Genomic DNA, 23,490 nt, shown 5'->3' on the forward strand with positions numbered 1-23,490 from the left:
GCCTTAAACTTTGGTTATAGAAAGCCAAAATAAAGTTTACTCAGGATGTTGTATGTGTAGAGTACCAGTTTTTTGCTTCACAGTAAATATTTGGTTTAGTATGGCCTCTTTTGTTTAGAAATGTATACTAGCCTCAAAAGGATATTTACTTCTAGTACAAATAATCTACTTAAAATAAATTACAAAATACTGGGCAAGGTTGGAGTGGCAGGGGTTGGGGAGAATCTATGTTCTTATGGAAACTTTTAAGATCACTTACATACTTCTAAATGAAACCTTGAGAGCACCTGACTGGCTCAGTCATTGGAGCATGCAACTCTTGACCTTGGGGTCGTGAGTTTGAGCTTCACAATGGGTGTAGACATTACTTAAATGAATAAATAAATAAGAACTTAAAAAACAAACAAACAAAAAAAACCTTAAACAGAAGTGTTAATATACAACATACACTCAGGATGAAAAAAAAAACAACCCACAAATTATTGACAAAACAGTAGACTCAAAATCAATCCTGTCAGGAAACATGTGCCCTTGTGTAAGTTTGGCAGAACAGCACTGAATACAGTGGACCTTTTTATTAAATGGGTCTTAAGTTCTATTTTATTTTTTTTTTAATCTTACATATTTTAGAGAGAGAGAGACAGCATGCTCAAGCATGGGCAGAGGAAAGCACTCAGCATATTTTCTTACGCATGGTGAATTGGTCATTGGATTTATTATGATCACAGATAATAATTCTATAAAAACACAATTAATTTTGGGATACTCTGGAACCCTCCCAAAATCATCAAAGTCATCAAAGTCTGTCTGGTTATACAGTTACAAAAAATCCACTCATTAATCTATCTTACCAGGCCAAATTCTCTTCCAATGCTGGATCCCTTCATACTTTTGAACTACTACAATTTATTCTGGCTAGTTCACACATCTCTGAATTAGTGAAAAAAAACTTTTTTATTATTATTCTTTTTTTATATGAAATTTATTGTCAAATTAGTTTCCATACAACACCCAGTGCTCATCCCAAAAGATGCCCTCTTCAATGCCTATCACCTACCCTCCCCTCCTTCCCACCCCCCACCAACCCTCAGTTTGTTCTCAGTTTTTAAGAGTCTGTTATGCTTTGGCTCTCTCTCCCACTCTAACCTCTTTTGAATTAGTGAAAATTTTACCAGTAAAATGATTTTTCCCAATCATGCTGGCCTTTACCTTTTCTCCTTATTCCTACCTTCTGCTACTGCCAAGTCCTCTATCTGGAGAATTGGATAAGGTGATATGGGGATGATTCAAAGCATTTGGAAATGATAACAGAAGGAATATGACTCCCTGTCTATAGGTAGCTTCTAAATTGGTGTGGCTGATGCTTCTGTAAAGATACAAAATTCTACACTGAGTCTGTACCATGAAAGTGAACTCCATCAAACACTATCTTCAAAGAAACCAAAGAACTCACAATCCATATAGCAATCAATTTCCAATTCCAAATATGGCTTTAAAAAATTCAGCTAATTTCTAAACGTGTTTTCTTGTAGTAGCCTTCCAAGTATTTCACGTTATTAAACATTTAAAAATACATGGTATATCTACATTTATTACATAAACACCTAAATGATGTATGTTCTAATTTTGCTTATGCGAACAATTTAAAAAGTTGCCCTCATTAAATAAAGTAAGTCTCCAGGGATGCCTGGGTGGCTCAGTCAGATGAGTGATCTTGCAGTTCATGACTTCAAGCCCCACACTGGGCTCTCTGCTGTCAGTGCTGGGCCTGCTTTGGATCCTCTGTCTTTCTCTCTCTCTCTCTCGGCCCCTCCCCCACTCGTTCTCTTTCTTTTAAGATAAATAAATAAACTTAAAAAAAATAAAAAGGAGGTGGCTTTTGGAATTAAGCAGGTAGTTGCTCAGTACCTGACATACAGCAATACTCAATAAACTGTGGGTACATTCATTTCTTCTGTTTTGTTCACTCAATATCCTTGGCACCTAAAATAATGTCCCACGTGTATTGTTAAAAAATAATTATCAAATGAATGCATGCCTTTCAAAGGGGCATCGATGGTGGCAATTACCTTTTAGAATAAGGATCTTATGGCAGCAACTCGCACAAGATCTGCGGTGCATTTTTGCTGGCAGGGGTAAGGAATTGGATCCTTAAGTACAGAGTGCTTGCTAAATGGAGGATTTCCGTTTAGCCCTCAATGCTTTAAAGATTCACAGAGAGATTTCACAACCTCCAGACAACTTGAACTACCATATTTAACTCTAATCTATTATTTAACCTTCATCTCAGGAAGTTTTGGCCCATATCTCATGCACATCAATTTACAATTTAATCCCTTCTTCTCTTGCTCCAAACTTGAGGAAATAGTTATCTCTATGGTGCTTTCATCTACTGTGAACGGAGTAACCATTTGTTCTTTTTTTCTCCAGGCTAACTCAAATATAGTTTCATGCCTCAGCTATTATTTCTAACCCTTTAATTATCTTTGTTGCTCTTTGAATGTTCTCCAGGATTTTAATGTCTAAAGACCTAGAGCCCAAGCTTGGACATAATATGCTGAGACTGGCTGGTGGAGGCTAACACAGAATTATCATCATAAGATCACCTCATGCTTCCTATTCCAGTTTGTATAGACTTGTATCAGCTTTTGTTGTTGTTTTCATTATTACACGCTCCATTTGCAAATTCATCTTTTCCCACAACTTGAGGCAGTCATCTTTCATATTGAGAATCCGTAGACCTAACGGGTCATTTTTTTCAACTTCTGTCCTCAAGTAATTACTCTGTATGAATCAATACTATCTCTTCTCTTTATTCCTAAGCACATCATAGTTTTAGCCCAGAGCTGGACAAACACGAACAGTCCAAATACAGCATTCATATCAGAAATCCAAAACCACACTCATTCCCTTTACTATCATCTCTCCGTCCCAAAATGTGTTCCTCCTCCTAAATTCTCCATCTGGGTCTCGGAACCACTACATGCCCTACTTTAAGGAACTAATCATTTTTTTAGTCTATCTTGTCTCTCGCTACCTATAGTTAATTTCTTCTGAGTCCTGCAATTCAACACTTACATGTCCTACCAGGTTTGCCTCTTGAATATGGCCCTTCTCCTCTAGTTCACTATCTGGGTTCAGATATGCTGCATCCCTAGATTGGACGACTACAGGAGCTTTGGGTTTCTCTTTTTCAAGCCATCATTACCTCACTTTGTTGAAACACATATGCCACTTTGTGCCCTTAAAAAACCAAAAAGTCACATTATCTCCATTGCTTAATATGCATTCAAGACTCTGACATTACTTGCCCTTTCAATTACCTCTCTTGCCACTTCTCTTACTCCCCCATACTTCCTAAATCAAATCCTACACCAGAGATGGCAAATGTATCCATTTTGATTAATAGGAAGTGGCTGCCTGAAACAATGTTTTGAGAAGTATCATGTCAGGGGTGCTTGGGTGGCTCAGTCAGTTGAGCATCTGACCTCAGCTCGGGTCATGATCTCTTGGTCAGTGGGTTTGAGCCCCACATTGGGCTTTTGTACTGACACCTCACAGCCTGGAGACTGCTTTGGAGTTTGTGTCTCCCTTGCTCTCTGCCCCTCCCCTACTCACGCTCTGTCTCTCTCTCTCTCAAAAATAAATAAACAATAAAAAAATTTTTTTTTTAAAAAGTATCACGTCAGATTGGCCATGTCTACCATGAAAGGGTGGTGATTAGGGCAGCAGTCATGTAATATCCATGTGGCTACAGAGATTAACTATTTAAATTTCCCTAACCCTTCACTTGCTTATCCCTAGAACTGGTCTCCCAGACTTGAGTCTTGCTTCCCTTTCTCAAGGTTCTCATAGTTATATTTTTAAAAAATAAATGGGGTGCCTGAGTGGCTCAGTCAGTTGAGCCTCTGACCTCAGCTCAGGTCATGATCTCACAGCTCGTGAGTTCGAGCCCCACATTGGGCTCTGTGCTGATGGCTGAGCCTGCTTCGGATTCTGTGCCTCCCTCTTTCTGTACCCCTAAACTGCTCACAGTCTGTCTCTGTCTCTCTCAAAAATAAATAAACATTAAAAAATTTAATAAATGACATTTTGACAGCAAATGGGCATACAAAAACAATCAAATGAATACCTTATATCATATGCCAAGTGTATATGAAAAATCAAAGACTTGACTATAAAAAAGCAGAGCTACAACTGTTCTAGAATGAAACCTAGAAGAATTTATTTATAGTCTTGGAATGGTTTAGGCCACTCAAACTATGACTTAAAATCCTGAAATCATAGAAAAGATTAATAAGGTTAACTCTGTCAAAATCAAAATCAACTATAAGATAAAAACAAACAAGTAAAACAAACAACTAACAAACAAAAACTTCACAACACTATAAACAAATACAAAAGACTGGGAGAATTAATAGTAACTCACATCAAAAAAAGTATAAAATCTTTAATACATAAACAGCTTTTATTTTTTATTTATTTATTTTTTTTTAATGTTTATTTATTTTTGAGACAGAGAGAGACAGCATGAATGGGGGAGGGGCAGAGAGAGGGAGACACAGAATCGGAAACAGGCTCCAGGCTCTGAGCTGTCAGCACAGAGCCCGATGCGGGGCTCGAACTCACGGACCGCGAGATTGTGACCTGGCTGAAGTCGGACGCTTAACCGACTGCGCCACCCAGGCGCCCCCATAAACAGCTTTTAGAAATCAATAATAAAGTTACCAACAACCCAATATAAAAATAGGCAAAGAGTATGAATACAAGAAGTTTAGGAGCACCTGGCTGTCTCAGTCAGTAGAACATGTGACTGTTGATCTCAGGTTTGTGTGAGTCCCATGGTGGGTGTAGAGATTACTTTAAAGTAAAATCTTGGGGCGCCTGGGTGGCTCAGTCTGTTAAGTGTCCAACTTCAGCTCGGGTCATGATCTCACAGTCTGAGTTCGAGCCTCACATCGGGCTCTAAGCTATAAGCACAGAGCCTGCTTTGGATTCTGTGTCCCTCTCTCTTCCCCTCACCCAGTCCACACACTCTCTCTCCCTCTCTCTCTGTCAAAAGTAAACATTAAAGAAAAAATAAATAAAGTAAAATCTTTAGGGGCACCGGGTGGCTCAGTTTGTTAAGCTCCGACTTCAGTTCAGGTCATGATCTCATGGTTCTCGAGTTTGAGTCCCGCATCACGCTATCTGTTGTCAGCACAGAGCCTGCTTCAGATCCTCTGTCCTCCTTTCTCTCTGCCCCTTCTCTGCTTGTGTTCTCTCTCTCTCTCTCTCTCAAAAATAAACATTTAAAAAAATCTTTAAAAATAATAGGAAGTTTAGAGATAAAAAATGTATAAATAACTTAAACATATCTAAAGATGTTCAACTTCACTCATAAGAGAGACCCAAACTAAAATTATTAAGATATCTTTATTGGTACCTAGATCTAAACAAATATCCAAAAAGTTGATAACACACTATTGAGGATGTAATAGAGAAAGGGGCTCTTGTATATTTCTAGTGAGAATGTAAAATAAAATACTAAAACAAAAAATAAAACACTTATGGAAGGCAATCTCACAATATCTCTCAAAATTACAAATCCATATGCTCATGACTCAGCTGTTTCTCTTCTGGCAAATGATCTTCCAGGATATACTTTCACATGTGAAAAATGTCTAAAGTTCAAGATTATTCATTGTGGCCTTGTTTGCAATAGTAAAATACTGTAAGCAAGCCAACTATTGGGGACATACCACTTAAAAGAGCTACGTAATAGAATACTGTTCAGCTTTAAAACAAGTTTTCCCAGGGGTGCTTGGGTGGCTCGGTCGGTTAAGCGTCCAACTTCAGCTCAGGTCATGATCTCACGGTCTGTGAGTTTGAGTCCCATTGGGCTCTGTGCTGACAGCTCAGAGCCTGGAGCCTGCTTCGGATTCTGTGTCTCCTCTCTCTGTCTCTCTCCCACTCATGCTCTGTCTCTCTAAAAAAACAAGTTTTCCCTTACGAAAGAGTAAGGAAATGAAAATAAATAAATAAATTATAAAGGCTGGGGGGAGCATTGTTCAGAGGTGAAAATTCAGTGTTTACTATGTATTTACTTGAACATACTTAAAGAGACTAAAAGGATACACAAGAAACTGATAGTTGTTACCTCACTGGGGACCTGGGTACATGGAGGATAAGCGTAGGAAGATTTTGATTGAAAACAAATTAACTTCTAAAATTATGCAAATGCTCCAGTTTTCTTTGTCTTGAATGTGCTTCACCCTTATTCCCCACCTTCACCTACTTATAGATTTCTTCAGATCTCTCAATCATTTCCTCAAGAAGACTTTCTTTCCAATCTGGAATCATTTAGATTCTCTCATCTTGGTTGAACTCTTACATTTGTCTTTGTAAATCATTTGTGCATATCGGTCTCCCTCATTGGAGGGTGAAGCTCCTAGAAGGGGGAGGGAACGTGTTTGGCGTGCCTCACCAGAGCCTGGCCCGCTTGGCACACCAGCTCTATGGGAATGCTTGCTGGATGAAGAAATGCATGCTCAGGGCACTGTGTGAGACCACTGGTTGGGAAACTACAGGGAAAATATAAAAGAGGTGAGACAATGTCTGCCTTCAGGTAGTTTATCAACTAGGAGGTTTAGATAAATACACATATAATTATAAGGCTGAATGTTGTCATTGCCTTAGGAGTTACAAATAAAGTCGCATGGGATTTAGAGCAAGGTGAGTGCCAAAATAATTTTTTAAATGTGTTAACTGTGTGAAAAAGGCAGTAGTATTTGAAAAAGCACTTTGAAAGACTGATAAGATTTCCTCAAGAAAGGGAAGAGCATTTAATTCAGAAAAACAAATGCTGGGGCGCTTGGGTGGCTCAGTTAGTTTAGCATCAGGCTCTTGATTTCTGCTCAAGTCATGATCTCACAGTTTGTGGGTTCAAGCCCCACAATGGGTTCTACACTGACAGTGCAGAGCCTGCTTGGGATTCTCTCTCTCCCTCTCTCTCTGCCCTTCACCCAATCTTGCTCTTTCTCTCTCTCTCTCAAAATAAGTAAACTTTAGAAAAAAGAAAGAAAGAAAGAAAGAAAGAAAGAAAGAAAGAAAGAAAGAAAGAAAGAAAAAGAGGGAGGATGGAAGGAAGGAAATCAAATGCTTACAGGGACCAGGACCAGACAGCTGATACATGTAAGTAAATGCATTTCCAAGTAGAAACTGATGAAAAACCAGATCTGGAGTTTCTTAAACTTAGCTGAGTATTAGCATTACTTGGGAGCTTAAAAAAGTCTCCATATTTAGGCCAAAACTCAAGGCCAATTCGATGAGAAACCTGGAATGGGGTTGGGGAAGAGTGTATAGGAGGATGATATAGAGGTGAAACCCAAGGATTTGCAGGGTTTTTTTTTTTCAAATGTTTTTTAACATTTATTTATTTTTTGAGAGACAGAGAGAGAGAGAGACAGAGTGTGAGCGGGGGAGAGGCAGAGAGAGGGAGACACAGAATCTGAAACAGGCTCCAGGCTCTGAGCTGTCAGCACAGAGCCCGACGCGGGGCTCGAGCTCACAGACCGAGAGATCATGACCTGGGCCCAAGTCGGATGCTTAACCGACTGAGCCACCCAGGCGCCCCCTAAGGATTTGCAGCTTAAAAAAAACTGCCTAGGTGATACAAATGTAGACCAGTGGCATTCACATCACCTGTGACTTGCTAAAAATGCAGATTACTAGGTCCCACCCTGGACTTACAGAATCAGAACTGCATTGTGACAACCTCTCCAGTGATTGCCATATACACTATAAATTTGGCGGAGTCCTGCTCTAGAGAGCTTTGTTCTCTTCCGAAGGAGTGGTCACTCATTGGTTAGTAGCGGAGAGAATACAGACACCGTAGTGTCTCGTTTCTCGTGTATACCACAGGCAAGGACAAATAACTGGTAACAGGTTGAAGCCATCAGAAGACACAGCCGATATGTTGTGCACCGGAAAACAATGTGATATTATGTGTCAACTACACTTTAATTAAAAAAGCCACAAATGCCTGGGGCCTCCCGGTTTGCTAGAGATGGAATGGTGAAATCAGTGGAGTTTGTCTGAAGCTTAGGCTGTTTTAACCAGAAGTGTTTTTAATGTGGATTTTTGGTATTTATTTTAAAAATGTTTCTTGAGCAGCTAAAGCATCTGTGACAACAATATCACGTGGCCAAGTTCAACACGTAACAATGCTCTCATTGGGGGTATAGAGGGCCTGGAGCACCACCAGCTCGGCAATCCTCCTTCCCAACTCCTGTAAGCAAAATTTAAAGGGTATATTGGAAATAAAGCTACAAGGCGTTGGAGGGCTTGGGATGATTATTTAAGTAAATTAGGCCAAGCTTACTTACTTAAATTTGGCAATGTCAAGTCCCTCGGTATTTTAAAAGTCAGAATTATAACTGCAATACTAACAGAAAAAGCAAGCTGGCTCCCTCATGGTCGGTTGCAGATACCATTGGCATGAAGGAAACAGTCGAAGACTTTCATCCAACAAATAGTTATCGAGCTCCTGCTCGTGTACCAGTGCTATTTTGGGTCCTTTACCTTCATCCCTTCTGTGGTAGCCTAGACCGCCAGCCTCCTGGAAAATGAATGTCATTACTCCTAGAATAAATGATCTCACAGGATCAAAGTGTGGATGAGTCAGAGCAGTCCATGGTTCCAGCCAGAGACTGCTGGCAGTTCAGCAGCATTGTCCTTGAATACGAAGGACCCTGAGATGGGAGATCAGAGATCAGGGGCAGAACAAAGGAGAAAGGGAAATTCACAGCAGGTGAAGATACACCCTAGAAGGTCTCTCTACATTGCTAAAGAGTTTGACAACAGTTCTACAATTTTAAATGGCAATCCTAGGGCATAGCTTTCAAAGTATCAGCAACCATTTTCTCGGGCTCCCACAACCCTTATCTGTTATTCCTTTTCAAGTTAAGTTGTTGCACTGAGTAATGCTTTTATCTGTCTCTGCAAAAATATTATGAAAAAAAGCACTTCGCTGGATAAATGTACAAAATTAACTGCAAATAAAAAAATCAGTCTAACGTTTTAAATTGTTGAGCTTTCACTGCACTGCCACATGCACAGGTACTTCTGAAACACACTAGGCATTTCTGTAAACCATCCACAAAAGCAGCACTCAAAAACTTCACAAAATGGGTTTTTGTAAGGAGTTTTTTGATAGCTTTTGTTAAAAAGAAATTTCTAAGCACTTTCAAAATTTTAGATGCTCAAAGAACATAATCACTGAGGACAGCTGTACTATTCCTTTATAATTCTAGAGAGCATGCATTTATTTTGTTTTGATACGAAGCTCACATTTGTTTTTAAGATGTAAACAAGCCTAGTAACAAAGCAAAAGAGAAACAATGTAATGTATGAGAAAAGACACAGACGTGACAAAAAGGAAAAAAAATCTCCTTTTGAGCTAAAAAGAAAGAGAAAAAAAATAACAATCATCAAAGAGGAAGAAAGACATCTCTCAACAAGAAGGGAACATTTCCCCAGCAATGAGCTCTGGGGGGCTTTGAGGGTGGGGTGGAGAAACAGAAGGTACCAGGTGACAAAGTATTGTTTATGGTCCCTTCAAACAGAACTTTGATTTATATAACAAATCAATCCACTTACAGGACGTGCTTAACTTCACCTGCTGGGAGGTAAGTTCAGTCCCTTTCTCCTTCTTTGAATGAATGGGGAAGGCTTTCGGCTCACCCTCTGCCTCACCCCAGGAATGTGTGCTATCTACAGTTGTTTTGAAACCCGCAGCACTTAAAGGAGCTGTATCAACAGGTTTCTCCTTCTCCCTAACATTGAGCCAATTGTAAATGCTGAATAAGAATCTCGAACAAATTAAACACTATCATAGGAATTCAAAACCATCTCTAGCTAGAGTGGTTTTTTTAAAAAAAATAGAATCACAATTTATCACTTCAGCCTTTTTTGAGCCCAGAACCAAAGGGCTAACAAAGGACTATTTCCTGACAGCTTAATACAAAGCACCTTTTAAGGAAAGCCTGAAAGTTGGCCTGGGAATGTGGGTTAGGGCAGAGAACTCTTTCCCAGATGGACGCTAATGTGGTTTTCAAGAAATCTCAGGAGACTCCAAAATATCCTTCCAAGCAATGTAATAAATGCCAAGCCTTTTATATACTTATTATCTAATGCATTTCTATGGCCACTGCCCTTCAACACAAATATTTATCTTTTCTCTCTCAGCTTTGGCCCCTATACTTTCCATCCTGTCTTTAAATAAAACTACTTCCAACCCATGAGTGGTGAGGTAAAACACTCATCATAGAGGCTTCACTCATCCTAGCCCTAAATACTACAGGAGGAAAAAAAAAAAAATCACAGGCAAATTCTAACCATACTTTAAACTTCTACCTATAATTGCTAAAAAGAGGAAATTGAGAAGTCATTTGCATTTTTTTCTTACATTAACTCTTTTTGGTTAAAGGGTTGATGTCCAGAACTTGGCTTGCCATGCTTGCACAGCTATGTGTCACTATTTTAATGTCATTTGCAATTTATTGTACAATAAACACCAAGTGGTTACTCTTATGAGGGTCTATGAGATGAGATTTATCATGAAGCCTCTCAAACTTCATTTGGCATAAACTTAATTGAAAATGATTATAGGGATGCCTGATTATAAGGTGGCTCAGTCAGTTAAGCATTCAACTCCTGATTTCATCTCGGGTCATGGTCTCATGGTTAATGGGTTCAAGCCCCGTGTCAGGCTCTGTGCTGAGTGGAGCCTGGTTAGGATTCTCTATCCGCCTGCCTCTCTCTCTCTCTCTCTCTCTCTCTCTCTCTCATAAATAAATAAATAAAATTTTCTTTTTTAAAAAGAAAATGATTATAATCTGATTTCAAATATTAATCGATGATGTTATAAAGAATGTGTATATTTCCCCATGACTAAACAAGAACACAATTGAAAATAAGTCAACATTCCCCAAATGAACAACAAACATACAATAAAAGAAAATTATTCTTTAAGATTTTACTTAAAAACTTTTTTTTTGTATTTTGGGTGCCTGGGTGGCTCAGTCAATTAAGCATCCAACTTCGGCTCAGGTCATGATCTGGTGGTTTGTGAGTGTGAGTCCCACATCAGGGTCAGTCAGTGCAGAGCGCGCTTCAGACCCTCTGTCTTGCTCAAAAATAAATATTACAATTTTTTATTTTTTTATTTTTAAGTAATCTCTACACCTAACGTGGGGCTCAAACTCACGACTTTGAGATTAAGAGTCACACGCTCCACCAACTGAGCCAGCCAGGCATCCTTAAAAAACTTTTAGTCTTAACGATAGAAATTAAAGTCTCTATAATAAACTGTGGAGCAAATAATTTGCTAATTACCATGGACTGATTACTTTAATTGACCAGTTTCTTAGATGATCTGTGTATCAAAATTTTAAAACAGGGATAGGTTAGGAAATTGTCTAGATAATTTATTAATGTAGATTCTAGGGCTTAAAGGAACAAACTTCAGTGTCTCATGACTTTCCACATTTGAGGAAGCAAATTAAGTAACAGCGAAAGTGGAAACATCTAGGGGAAGTGGAATAAGGCATCGAGGATAAGAGTCAGCAATGAAGACTGCTGGCAACAATGCTCAAAACGGTATATTTAAAAATGCATTTCATTGCTTTCCTCAGCCTCCCTGGGATTTGTTCAAGAGTTCGGATTCTTCATAAAGTTAAAAAAAAAAAAAAACTTTTAGGAAAAATACTCAGTCAACTAAACTTCCTAGTGAAGTTGGCCCTGAAGCTTGCACTTAACACTGTGATTTTATCACTTCCTTTTTTAAAAATTTTTTTTAACATGTATTCATTTTTAAGAGACATAGCATGAGTGGTGGAGGGCAGAGAGAGAGGGAGACACCAAATCCGAAGCAGGCTCCAGGCTCTGAGCTGTCAGCACAGAGCTTGATGCGGGATTCGAACCCACGAATCGTGAGATCATGACCTAAGCTGAAGTCAGACGCTCAGCTCAACCGACTGAGTCACCCAGGCACCCCAGATTTTATCACTTCTTAAAGGGATATGACAAAGCTCTTTAAATATTTCCAGAGGACATGGAGTATTTCCAAGAGTGAAGTAAAGAATCATGTATCATGTAAGCATTACTTATTAAGCTCTTAGAAATTAAGATGATCAGATACCTCTATAAAATGAGAATTATGAGTTAAAGATCATGCTTATACATTTCCTCCCTTCTTCCCTTGTCTCCCTTCCCTCCTTCTATCCTCCCACCTCCCTCCCTCCCTCCCTTTCTGTCTGTCTGTCTCTGTCTCTCCCTCTCTCTCTCTCAAATTTGGGCAACAAAGGATTTTTATCTTCCTTTGAATTCTGGTGCCCAAGTAAGCTGAAGAACTAACATGAGGCAAAACTAACTAGATGTGTAGAGACCCTCTCCACAATTCTATTCACCACATTTCCACAGGGAGGGGCCTGGAAGAAATGAAGAATGCACAGTGGGAGGGGCGCCTGACTGGCTGTCCGTAGAGCATGCAACTCAGTTTGGGGTTGTAAATTCAAGCCTCATGTTGGGTGGAGAGATTACTTAAAAATAATATCTTAAAAAAAATGCATAGTGAGATCTCAAGGCAGATTTACTTAAACAGCCAAATAATGAAAACAATTATTCATCGCTGGGGAAGAATAAATTGTGTTATAGTCACACAATAGAATACTACACAACAAAACCACTAACAACAGGGGTGCCTGGCTGGCTCAGCTGGGGGAACGTACGGCACTTGATCTTGGGGTCATGAGTTCGAGCGCCAAGTTGGGTGTAGAAATTACTTAAATAAACAAACTAAAAAAAAAAAAAATGAGACCGTATGAAAATTAAGATGGAAAAATGAGCAAACTGCGTTTCTTCTTTTTAAGTTTATTTGTTTTGAGAGAGAGAGGGAGAGCACATGCACGAGTCGGGGAGGGGCAGAGAGAGAGGGAGAGAAAGTGAGACTCCCAAGCAGGCTGCTCACTACCAGTGCAGAGCCCGATGTGGGGCTTGAACTCACTAACTGTGAGATCACGACCTGAGCTGAAGTTGGGCGCTTAACTGACTGAGCCACCCAAGTGCTCCAAACTGCTGTTCTTTCAACCTTCCCTCTCTCATTAGGCGTGGAATGTGGAGACAGCAGGGGAATTAAAGAATGAGGAAGACTCTCCAAATAACTTGTAGGGTTTGGGGACTTCAGTTAAGTTTTAGAGTTTCTTGATTAGGGAGACCCTTCCGTTTTCCCCTTCTTTGTAGGATGTGCCCTGATTATTTTTGAGGGACACAGTTGCAAGGAGTGATCAGGTGAGCAGAGTTGACTGTCTGGCTTTCAGGTAGAGAATTAAAGTTGGGTCTCAAGTTTACTTTATCGCTTGTTCCACATGGTTCGTTCAACAGCATGGGGGAGGAGGGAGGGCTGAGGCATAAGTGCTGTCCAGGGATGGAAGGTGTGCTGGTGAGAGGACGTGCCTTTTGTTCTCTCTGCGGAAAATCACAAAAAGGATTCCAAAGATTGGGAGCAGAGGGCTGAGATATACCAATATTTATTTCTAGTCACAGTCTCTTGGTGTAATTTATGTGCTCTTCTTTTTTATAGAATCCTGGCAAAACAAATCCCTATCTCCTTAGCTGTTTTTCTTTTCTCCGGGCCTTTTAGAAACACTGTGAATCCATTTTTCCTGTTCTCCTTCCCCTGGACACCTCTCAGCCCTGGCAGATCATTTCTAACAGCAGAGGCTGTGACTGGTAATGAATGTGTGGAAGGATTGGGGCCTGGCTCTTGACCTTCATGTTCTGGCATTCCTATATTGTCTCTTGAATTTTTAACAGCTCAATTGCTGCCTCATTCGCCACCCAAAGTACTGCCAATTAGAATCTGGCTGCATTTATGAAATTATTTTAAAGTTAAATTATTTAATTATTTTAAAATAACACTAGATAAAAATTAATGGAGACAATTATAGAAATGCTGAAGCTGAACTCTTCATTTAAATAATATATGTGGGGTGGGGGGAGGCTACAAAAAATTTAGGGCTAATCTCTGTGCTAGGCATTTTATTTATTATTTATTTATTTATTTATTTATTTCTTCCCATCCCCCCATCCACCTCCTCTGATAGGCGCTTTATATGCATTATGATGTTTACCCCATGAAACCTCTGTAAGCTTGTAAGCTAAAAATTAGTATTCCTGTTTTAAAAGTGAATTCTCGGGGCCCCTGAGTGGCTCAGTCGGCTAAGCATCCAACTTGGGCTCAGGTCATGATCTTGCAGTTTGTGGGTTTGAGCCCCACATCGGGATTCCCTCTCTCTTTGCCCCTCTCTGTTCATGCCTTCTCTTTCTCTCTCTCTCTCTCTCTCTCTCTCTCTCTCTCTCAAAATAAATAAATAAACTTAAAAAGAAAAGTAAACTCTCAGACTTAAAGGATCAGAAATACTAAGTGTGCCGGGGTAAAAGCCCAGGTCCATCTAACTCCAAAGTCATTTTATCTCACCACTGCTTAGGCAAGGTGCTTACTCAACGTATGCAGAGCTTAAATATTCTTTCATCTTATGAAAAAAACAGATTTGGTAAATTAAATCTGCTAAAATAGACAGTAATCTCCTTGAGGGCAAAGGCTGGTTACCTATCTTTTTGTGTGGCTTAGAACGGTACCTCAGTGTGTTAGGTGCATACTTCCAAATACGTGCACAGGAGAAAAAAATTGTTTTTCTTAAAACAATTACGTATACACTACATACTTTTTCAAAGCATGTGTAAGTATCTACATTACATTAATAGATTCACATACCTGAAGAAAAAATAAAATTTACTCATCTAAATAAAATGTGAGGTCAATGAAAAGGATAGTTTAAATGCCAAATATAACATAACCAAACAAGTTAAAAACGTGGGTACTGGGGCCCCTGGGTGGCTCAGTTGGTTGAGCATCTATCTGTCCCTCGATTTCAGCTCAGGTCATGATCTCGTGGTTCGTGACTGTGAGCCTCGTATGGGGCTCTGTTCTAAGAGCACAGAGCCTACTTGGGATTCTCTCTCCCTCTCTCTCTGCCCCTCCCTGCTTGTGCTCTCTTTCTCAAAAATAAATAAATAAACATTAAAAAAAAAAAAAAAAAACTTGGGTACTGAACTACATTTCCAGATTTTTTTTTTAGTATTTATTTATTTTGAAAGAGAGTTAGAGAGCAAGCATGGGAGAGGCAGAGGGAGGAGGAGAGAGAGAATCCCAAGCAGGCTCTGTGCTGTCAGCGCAGAGCCCAATATGGGGCTCAATCCCACAAACCCATGAGATCATGGCCTGAGCCAAAACCTGAGAGTCAGATGCTTAACCTACGGAGCCACCCAGGTGCCCCACATTTACAGATCTTTTAAGCTCTAAAGGCACACTGGCTAATATTTCTGTTATTCCAGGATTAGCAAGCAAGTATAAAACCTTTCACGGTATAACTGACCCTAAATGTGGAATCACTGAAAGGAAAGAACATGCAAATACAAGCTCTCCCCCTAATACAAGATGGAACCTACTGGAGCAGACTGAAACCCAGCTGTTAATAGAATTACACTCCCATTATCAGTTCTTTATACCAAAGCATCCGAAAGCTGACTGAATACTTTTTCTTTACAGGACTTCTCTCCCTCCATTTCATTTTAGTTTCTCTATGTGGAAAGAAAGCACACAGCTAGACTTTTAATTCTCAATTCCTTATTTTTTTCTGAAATGGTAGCCTGAAATTAGTGTATTGCCTTTTAAATTAAGTCATAATTTGTTTCTGAAAGAACTGTACCATATCTTTGGTGTGCTGTGTTATTTACTTTTTACGAGTAACTAAGTTTGCCGAATGTTGAGTTCTTCAGAATTTAAAGTCTTGTTTTGTTTTTTGTTTTTTTTTTCTTTCATAGAATAAAAGGACTTCTTTCTTTTTTTTTTTTTTTTTTTTTTTTTCAACGTTTTTTATTTATTTTTGGGACAGAGAGAGACAGAGCATGAGCGGGGGAGGGTCAGAGAGAGAGAGACACAGAATCAGAAACAGGCTCCGAGCCATCAGCCCAGAGCCCGACGCGGGGCTCGAACTCACAGACCGCAAGATCGTGACCTGGCTGAAGTCGGACGCTTAACCGACTGCGCCACCCAGGCGCCCCTAAAAGGACTTCTTTCAATATGGAGGCTTATTTGGCTTCCAGGTAGAGTTACTCAGGTTTTCCAGTTTGTGGCTGTTGTGTTTCTGTTTCAGAATTCTCTAGGATGAGTTTCCCTGTGAACCTAAACACACCCGTAAGTAATCATTTAGTCTCTACTAACTCTCAACATGTCTGGTTAGGTCCGTTTCTGAGATTATAAGAAAAAAAAAAACAACAACACAGTTATTTCTTTCTTTCTAGATTTGTCTCCCTTATTTTCTTTGTGTTACTTATTACAGTTAATGGACATTCCTGAAATTTTAATTATATATACCTATGCACTATAAATGTCTTCTTCATTATTCCAAAATGTTTACTGTTTATTTTTGTGGTTCTCCGTGTATTTTTGAGAGCCATTGTCTGCCAAAAGGAATGTCTACATTGGCTCATTTTTTTTTTAGCCAAATACCTCTTTTCAGTCATTTTGGGTTATTTTTGACAGCAATCTCTAATGCATTCCTGCATAAAATCCCTTTCCCACATTATGTCCTTAAAGTAATGTCTTTGCAAGTAAATCTCCCTCCTATACCTGCTTCTCCATTTTTAATGCTTTCCGTAATGTCAGCATTCTTTTGATTTTAATTCATGTTTTTTATTCCTTTGTATGAATTTATACATTTCTTCCTTTTGACTGGTATCCGCTTTATTCTATTTTAAAGTCTTTAGTTTTTACTTTTAGTCCCCATTAAGTTCCCTGGTGATGTCAATTCATGAATACACCAAAGGTTTATGGCATGGCACACTCCCAGAATGTGAAGCTTCCTGGTTGGGGAGGGGGGGTGAGGGGAGCATATCTGTCACTCATGTACTGATCCCAGTACTACTGAAGACACTGTTACCCAAAAATGAAACATTAAAGTAAATGTCTGTCTAGCCAATAGCATATACTTTGCTAAGTAACTATACCATTTTTTTTAAATGGTAAATAAATGAAACTTACCCTTTAAAGAAGATTTCAGTAGATGATTTGGGATCCTTCCCTCTTTATTTCAGCTCAATCCAATTCAGATAAATTCTAGAAGCCTTTCAGGTCCGTCCAGAGGCTGTGGAGACCACAAATGCAAAAATAAAACAAGTCCCTCCTCCTAAATTTACATTCACTTAGATCAGTTGGAGTGCTAGGGTTTTCAAATCCCAAGCTTTATATAAGGTCTTTCCCTTGATGAATGTGTAGTAACTGTTTTCCCCAGCCAGTGAGGATCTTAGGTTTCCCCCTTTTAAAGCTTTAGGTTGTACTTCAACTATTCTTTTTATGTTGCATAACCCTCAGGGGTTTATATCCGACTGCCATACTTAATGTATTTTAATTCTGCCTTGTGATGATCTATATATGCTTCCATGAGCTCATCTTTCCCTTAGGACTTACACAGGTAGCAGAGATTCAACTGGCATTCTTTACTACTTCCTGGCAACTGCAGGTCTGACTTCATGGGTACCTTTATTTTTGCTCTTGCCATCCAAAAGTGTCAGAGAGAGTGTGATTACTCGATTAAATAAATAAAACAAGGTCTTTTGGACAGATCCTATCATAACACCACGACTGTGGTAAACTGGCAACACACACATCCTGTCTTTTCCCCTTCTAATGTGTTCATTCCCATGAGTTATCCCTTTAAAATCTGGAAAGGTTTGTATTTTTTCACAGCTTACGTTCTGCCTCATCCTACCAAAGTATATGCCTCTATCTTATTGTCCCTAGATGGAACAATACAGTTTACATTTGAAGAGAAAGAAAAGTATTCGCCCTTCCATTTCTTTCTTCTCTGGGCATGGGAAGGGTGATGAAAGAGAAAGGTGTGAGTGGGGGAGAAGTAATGGCCAAACAGAAACCAGCGAGGCTAGATCCAACTGTATGTGTCACCTTCGAGGAGGTCATGGTCTGGAGTGATTTTTTTTTTTTCTTTTTTTTTTTTGGAGTAATTCTTTTTTTTTTCAATTTCTTAAAATGTTTTATTTATTTTTGAGAGAAAGAGAGACAGAGCACAAGTGGGGGAATGAGAGAGAGAGAAAGAGACATAAAATCCGAAGCAGGATCCAAGCTGTCAGCACAGAGCCTGTCGCGGGGCTTGAACACAGGAACCGTAAGATCATGGCCTGAGCCAAAGTCAAACGCTCAACCGACTTGAGCCACCAAGCGACCCTGGAGTAATTCTTAACTGAAATCATATCATACATCTACCCCTCTCTTATCACCAACTTCTCAAATATTTCCATTCTCCTTCCCCTAGCTGCAAATCTCATTTAATAACTGCCCTACTCTATAATATCACTATTTCTGTATTGTCTCATTTCCCCATTAGGATTCTGCTTCTTTTTGTACTCTCTGCCTGTAGCACCTAGACTGGTCCTAGGCTTTTGAAGAATGTTTGCTGGATTGAAATAAATTGCTTGGACTTACTCAGGCTCCCCTTTTCTAGCATGTAGTAAAAATTTATCTCAATTGACACCTTTATCTTTACTGCATGCTATTAAGGTATAGTGGTGACAAAAAAAAAAAAAAAACATAAAGAAAAGTAACATGGTGGACTTTTAATTGCAGCATAAAACATTTTAATGCTTTTTTTCTTTCCTGAAAGAGCTCATGATGAACGATTCTTAATGTTTGCTGGTATAAGCCTCAAGATGCAGGCAGAAATGTTTTTGTGATTTTAAATACTTTCTGCCCAGCATGGATAATAATCAAGGGTAATTAATATATGTTAATATATTTTGTGCGACTTTCACAAGTTCACAAAATAAAATGCATCTTAAACTTGAGCTTATCTTCAGCCATATCCGTGCCGTGTACGGGATCAGAAAATATTTGCTCAATCACTGGATTATATGTCTCTGTGTTACCCCACATTTAGATCTGGAAAAGCCACAGATGGACTTGCCTCAATTTTTTTCATCCACAAAACTGGGCTGGGTCAGGGAAGGGAGAGAAAGAGGGGGGGGAACCAGTAACTGCTGTGGTCCTCGTATCCTACTCTGTTCTTGCATATGCAAGGTGTGATCTACCAAAGTAGCAGCAGCTGAGGCAAAGAAATGAAACCACGTGCGTGTCCTGTTGGTAGGAGGCTGGAGTGTCAGATCAGTTTCTAAAGGGATATGAGGATTTTTAAAAGACCAAAATAACCCATTTATCGGCGTCTGGTTATAAATAATTACAATTAGATTTTTATTTATTTATTTATTTATTTATTTATTTATTTATTTTATTTTTATTATTATTTTTTTTTAACGTTTATTTATTTTTGAGACAGAGAGAGACAGAGCATGAATGGGGGAGGGTCAGAGAGAGGGAGACACAGAATCTGAAACAGGCTCCGGGCTCTGAGCTGTCAGCACAGGGGCCCGATGCGGGGCTCGAACTCACGGACTGCGAGATCGTGACCTGAGCCGAAGTTGGTGCTCAACCGACTGAGCCACCCAGGCGCCCCTACAATTAGATTTTTAACCTCTTGGAGTCAACTTAGGCATCCTTATTTCTTTCCTTTCACCAAGGCCTTGAACACGTGTGTTTAAATGAAGAATTCTGAGTCATAATGTAATTTGCATGTATTGAAATGCCATATATTACCTTAAATGGTTACCATAGTGTTCTACTCAGTGAGTAAATATGTAGCATAGCTATAAAATTGGTCATAATTTTTTTTTTATCATTTGGGATGAGAAAATTTAATAAACTTTTTTTTTTTTAAACATCTCTTGATACTAGGTTCAAGGGGCAGTTGCCTATGATTTTTTCTGTGAGTTGCAGATATTCCCTAACTGCCAGGGCTCTGGGACACCAATAATAGAAGTCTCTGAACTGAACGAGGTTCAAAAGCTTGGTATTTTAGGACATCATTAAAACTTTGGGGGAAAGAATCCCACCAGAGACTGAATGTTGCTTGCTGCTGAGCCAAATGACCTGTCCTCACTTTGCCTTGCTGAGAGTGGCAAAGGCACACTGTTTAGAAACAGTCTGTATCTAGCTAGGGATGTGGAAACCATGAGGTAGACAGCTCTCTGCCCACAGTGTGGACAGTAAGCACCAAGGAAGCAAAATGAGATAATGGAATACGAAGACTGTAATTTACTAGGTTAGGACACAGGCAGGATTGGAAATCCTCCACTGTCTAGGAAGACCAAATGTAGATTGGGCCATGAGACCAAGGCCAGGGGAGTTTGTGATAGGGGCTCGCACTGTGCACCTTCTCCTGCCTCACTGTGTTCAAGATAAAGGCATGTTTAATAATGTTTAAGAGTGGGAAGGAAGGGGCATCTGGCCGGCTCAGTCAGAGCCTTGATCGCAGAGTCATGAGTTCAAGCCCCACGTTGTCATTGGATGTGGAGCCTACCTAAAATAAACACATTTTTAAAAAGTACAAGTGGGAAAAAATAACGTTGAAGAGTTGGATAGTCGGGGTCAGATAGATGAGTTCAACTCCTGACGTTGTCATTTATTATGTTAGCTATAGAACTACCTACCATCATCCCCCATGTAGATCTCAGTTTCCTTACATTTGAAATGGAATAATAATTACACGGACTTCGTAGAGTGATTGTTGTACAGGTCGGATGACATAATGTGTGTAAACAAAACCCTTAGTACAGTGCCTGGCCTTCTCGGTGAATGTTAGCTAAAAACAAACAATGAAACATCAACTGCCCAGCCTCTCTTATCTGTAAAAAGAGGAGAGTCAAGGAAAGTCCCTGCAGTAAGGGAAATCAAATCAATGGTATCTCCTGATCAAGGGCTGCTGTCCACCCTGTCTTGTTATTTTATTTATTCTTTAATGTTTATTTACTTATTTTGAGAGAGTGTGCAGGGGGAGGGGGAGGGGCAGAGAGAGAGGAGAGAGAGAATCTCAACCAGGATCCGCACCTAACATGGGGCTCAATCTCACAAACCATGAGACCACCACCTGAGCCAAAATCAAGAATAGGACGCTTAACGGACTGAGCTACCCAGGCGCCCCCTGTCTCCCTGTTATTTGAGATCACCTTCATATCTCTCATCCTTGCCACTGTCGGAGGTTACTAAAGACATTTCTTCATTCAAGTGTTTATTAAGTGCCAACTCTGTGTCTAGTAGCTATGTGATATGGTGTATTGGCCAACACCTCGAAAAGATAGTTGAAAAGATAGGTAATGAACAAATAAACACACAAATACAATGATTATCACTTGTTGGAAGAAAAGCATGGCACTCCACTCTCAATGGGTTGACAGGGAAAGCCCTCTGTGAGGAAGGGAGACAAAAGATAAGAAACAGCAGAATGGTTTCAGTCCACACCTTATGGCCTTTCTCTGCAGCAACTTGTGACAATTGCCAGCCTTATTTGTCTTTTAACTCCCCTGTCGTTCTAGCTGTCACAACCCAGAGGGGATTTCAAAAGACATTCAGGACAGACTACTTCCTGCCAGGTGATCCTAGGGTCATGGTCACAGATGTAGTGGCCGGGCGGCCACATAAATACTTGTGCAGGTTGTACCTATATAAAAACGCTGGGCAAGCGGAGTGTCCTGGCACAGGGCTGCATTTACCTACCTCCGAGGAAGGGGTGCCTTTTCTACTCAACACAACCAGAAGTAGCGAGTGGCCCTATGCAGCCTCAGAATAAAAGCACACTTAGAAGTCAGTGAAAGGTTATTTCAAAAGCAGACTGGCACTAGGGACTCAAGGTGCCATTCAGGAATAACCCAGCTTAATCCCTAAGTATAGGTGACACAGAGGACTCATACCGCTGTAGAGCTGCACCGTGATTTATTACCATTTTTCAGGGGAAGCAGTAGGGCTTTCCAGCTGAGTGAAGCTTTGGGGGCCCTAGAGACGGGGGAACAGCAGCTCAGGCCCCCACTGCCTAAGTCCTCACACAAGCCACTTCTCCCAGTAACTGCTCCCACGGGGCAGTGCTGGTCCCCAAAGTCATGACTAATGGCCACCTTCTCAGGCTCTCAAAACTAAGCAGTTCTTGTTGGATTCAGAATGATTCTCCTTCCTACCAGAGCAGAATCATTCTTCCTGATTTTCTGAAAATAAGCCACAAAGAATCCCTTTGTGGGAGTAATGTGAGAAAAAAATAGTCAAAGGGAAAATGTAGGAAACCATGAGCTAAAGACAAGAATATGTCAAGTTAATGTTTGCATACTCAAAGCTGTACCTAATTAAAATATTTCAGAGGGTAGAGGGAAGTTTTTATAGTGAATTGTGTTAAATTGGTTTCAATAGGTTTAACCCCCCAAAAATCCACATATAATATTCTTTTGGCTAGCTTTCTTACATATTAAAACTTAAAATTATGCAGAGAAATTCTCAGGCTAAGACATGTTTTGGCCTAATTAGCAACACTTGAGACTTGCAAGCAGAACTCTGATTTTAAAGATAGCACTTATACTTGAGGCAAGAACTAACAAAACTGGCCAGACTTGATTTCTATCAAGGTTTCCTCGGAGGCAGTTAAAGAAAAAGAAGAAAAAGAACTGAAATGACAGGAGTAGAGATGGACGTTAATAGTGCACAAATTTTATGTGGACTTAGATGCATTAATTTAGGAAAATATAATGCTCTCATCACTTTTGGAGACTATACAAATCAGAACTTTCATTAATAGGTTTCACAGTCACAAAACAGTTACAATCCTAATCCAGACATCCTGGTTTTCTGGCATGCAGTTTATCTATAGCAATTTCACAGGGTGTTCTAAAAGTCACAAACTAATGTTGATTTGCCTGAATTTTGAAAAGAAATAAACATGAAATATAACTTTTGGGGGGGGTGGTATGGTGAGGCTATTCTAAAAAGATTTATAATCTTGATTGCAAGTACTGCCATTTTTATTCCTGGGCCACAAACATCGCCGACATCTCTTTTAAAAGATTCATACAAAGAGGCACCTGGGAGGATCAATTAGTTGAGTGTCTGACTCTTGTTTTCAGCTCAGATCATGACCTCCCAAGTTGGGCTCTGTGCTGAGCATTGAGCCTGCTTAAGATTCTCTCTCCCCCTCTACCCTTCTTCCTAACTTGTGTGCTCTCTCTCTCTCAAATAAATAATGAAAAAATAAATAAGTGAAAGATTCATGCAAAGAAACAAAACTTTTGTGAAGACAAAGTACATTAAAAAATTGTAATTATTGGGGCACATGGGTGACTCAGTTGGTTGAGCGTCCAACTCTTGATTTCAGCTCAGGTCATGATCCCAGGGTTGTGGGACCCAGCCCCACTGATGATTTTCTCTCTTTCCCTCTGCCCCTTTCTCCTGCTCATTCTCTCTCTCTTTCTCTAAAAAAATAATAATCAATAAATAAAAATTGTAAT

General features: G+C 39.7%; 1 protein-coding gene across 3 annotated transcripts in view; it reads right to left on the reverse strand.

Moving 5' to 3' along the window:
• Nucleotides 1–23,490, reverse strand: part of SLC39A10 (solute carrier family 39 member 10) — a 148,694-nt gene that overhangs the window by 100,128 nt on the left and 25,076 nt on the right. Inside the window, exons 2-3 of one of the 3 annotated variants that reach the window (XM_058710724.1) lie at nucleotides 17,144–17,246; nucleotides 13,390–13,506 (exon numbers count right to left, since the gene is read on the reverse strand). The exons of 1 other annotated variant lie outside the window; for it this stretch is intronic. The gene's annotated coding sequence lies outside the window, so the exon portion shown is untranslated. The remainder of the gene's footprint in view (nucleotides 1–13,389; nucleotides 13,507–17,143; nucleotides 17,247–23,490) is intronic. One more of the 3 variants, XM_058710719.1, reaches the window with a different exon arrangement.

Source organism: Neofelis nebulosa, chromosome 2, assembly GCF_028018385.1.
Source record: "Neofelis nebulosa isolate mNeoNeb1 chromosome 2, mNeoNeb1.pri, whole genome shotgun sequence".
In the NCBI taxonomy this organism is placed as follows: Eukaryota; Metazoa; Chordata; class Mammalia; order Carnivora; family Felidae; genus Neofelis; species Neofelis nebulosa.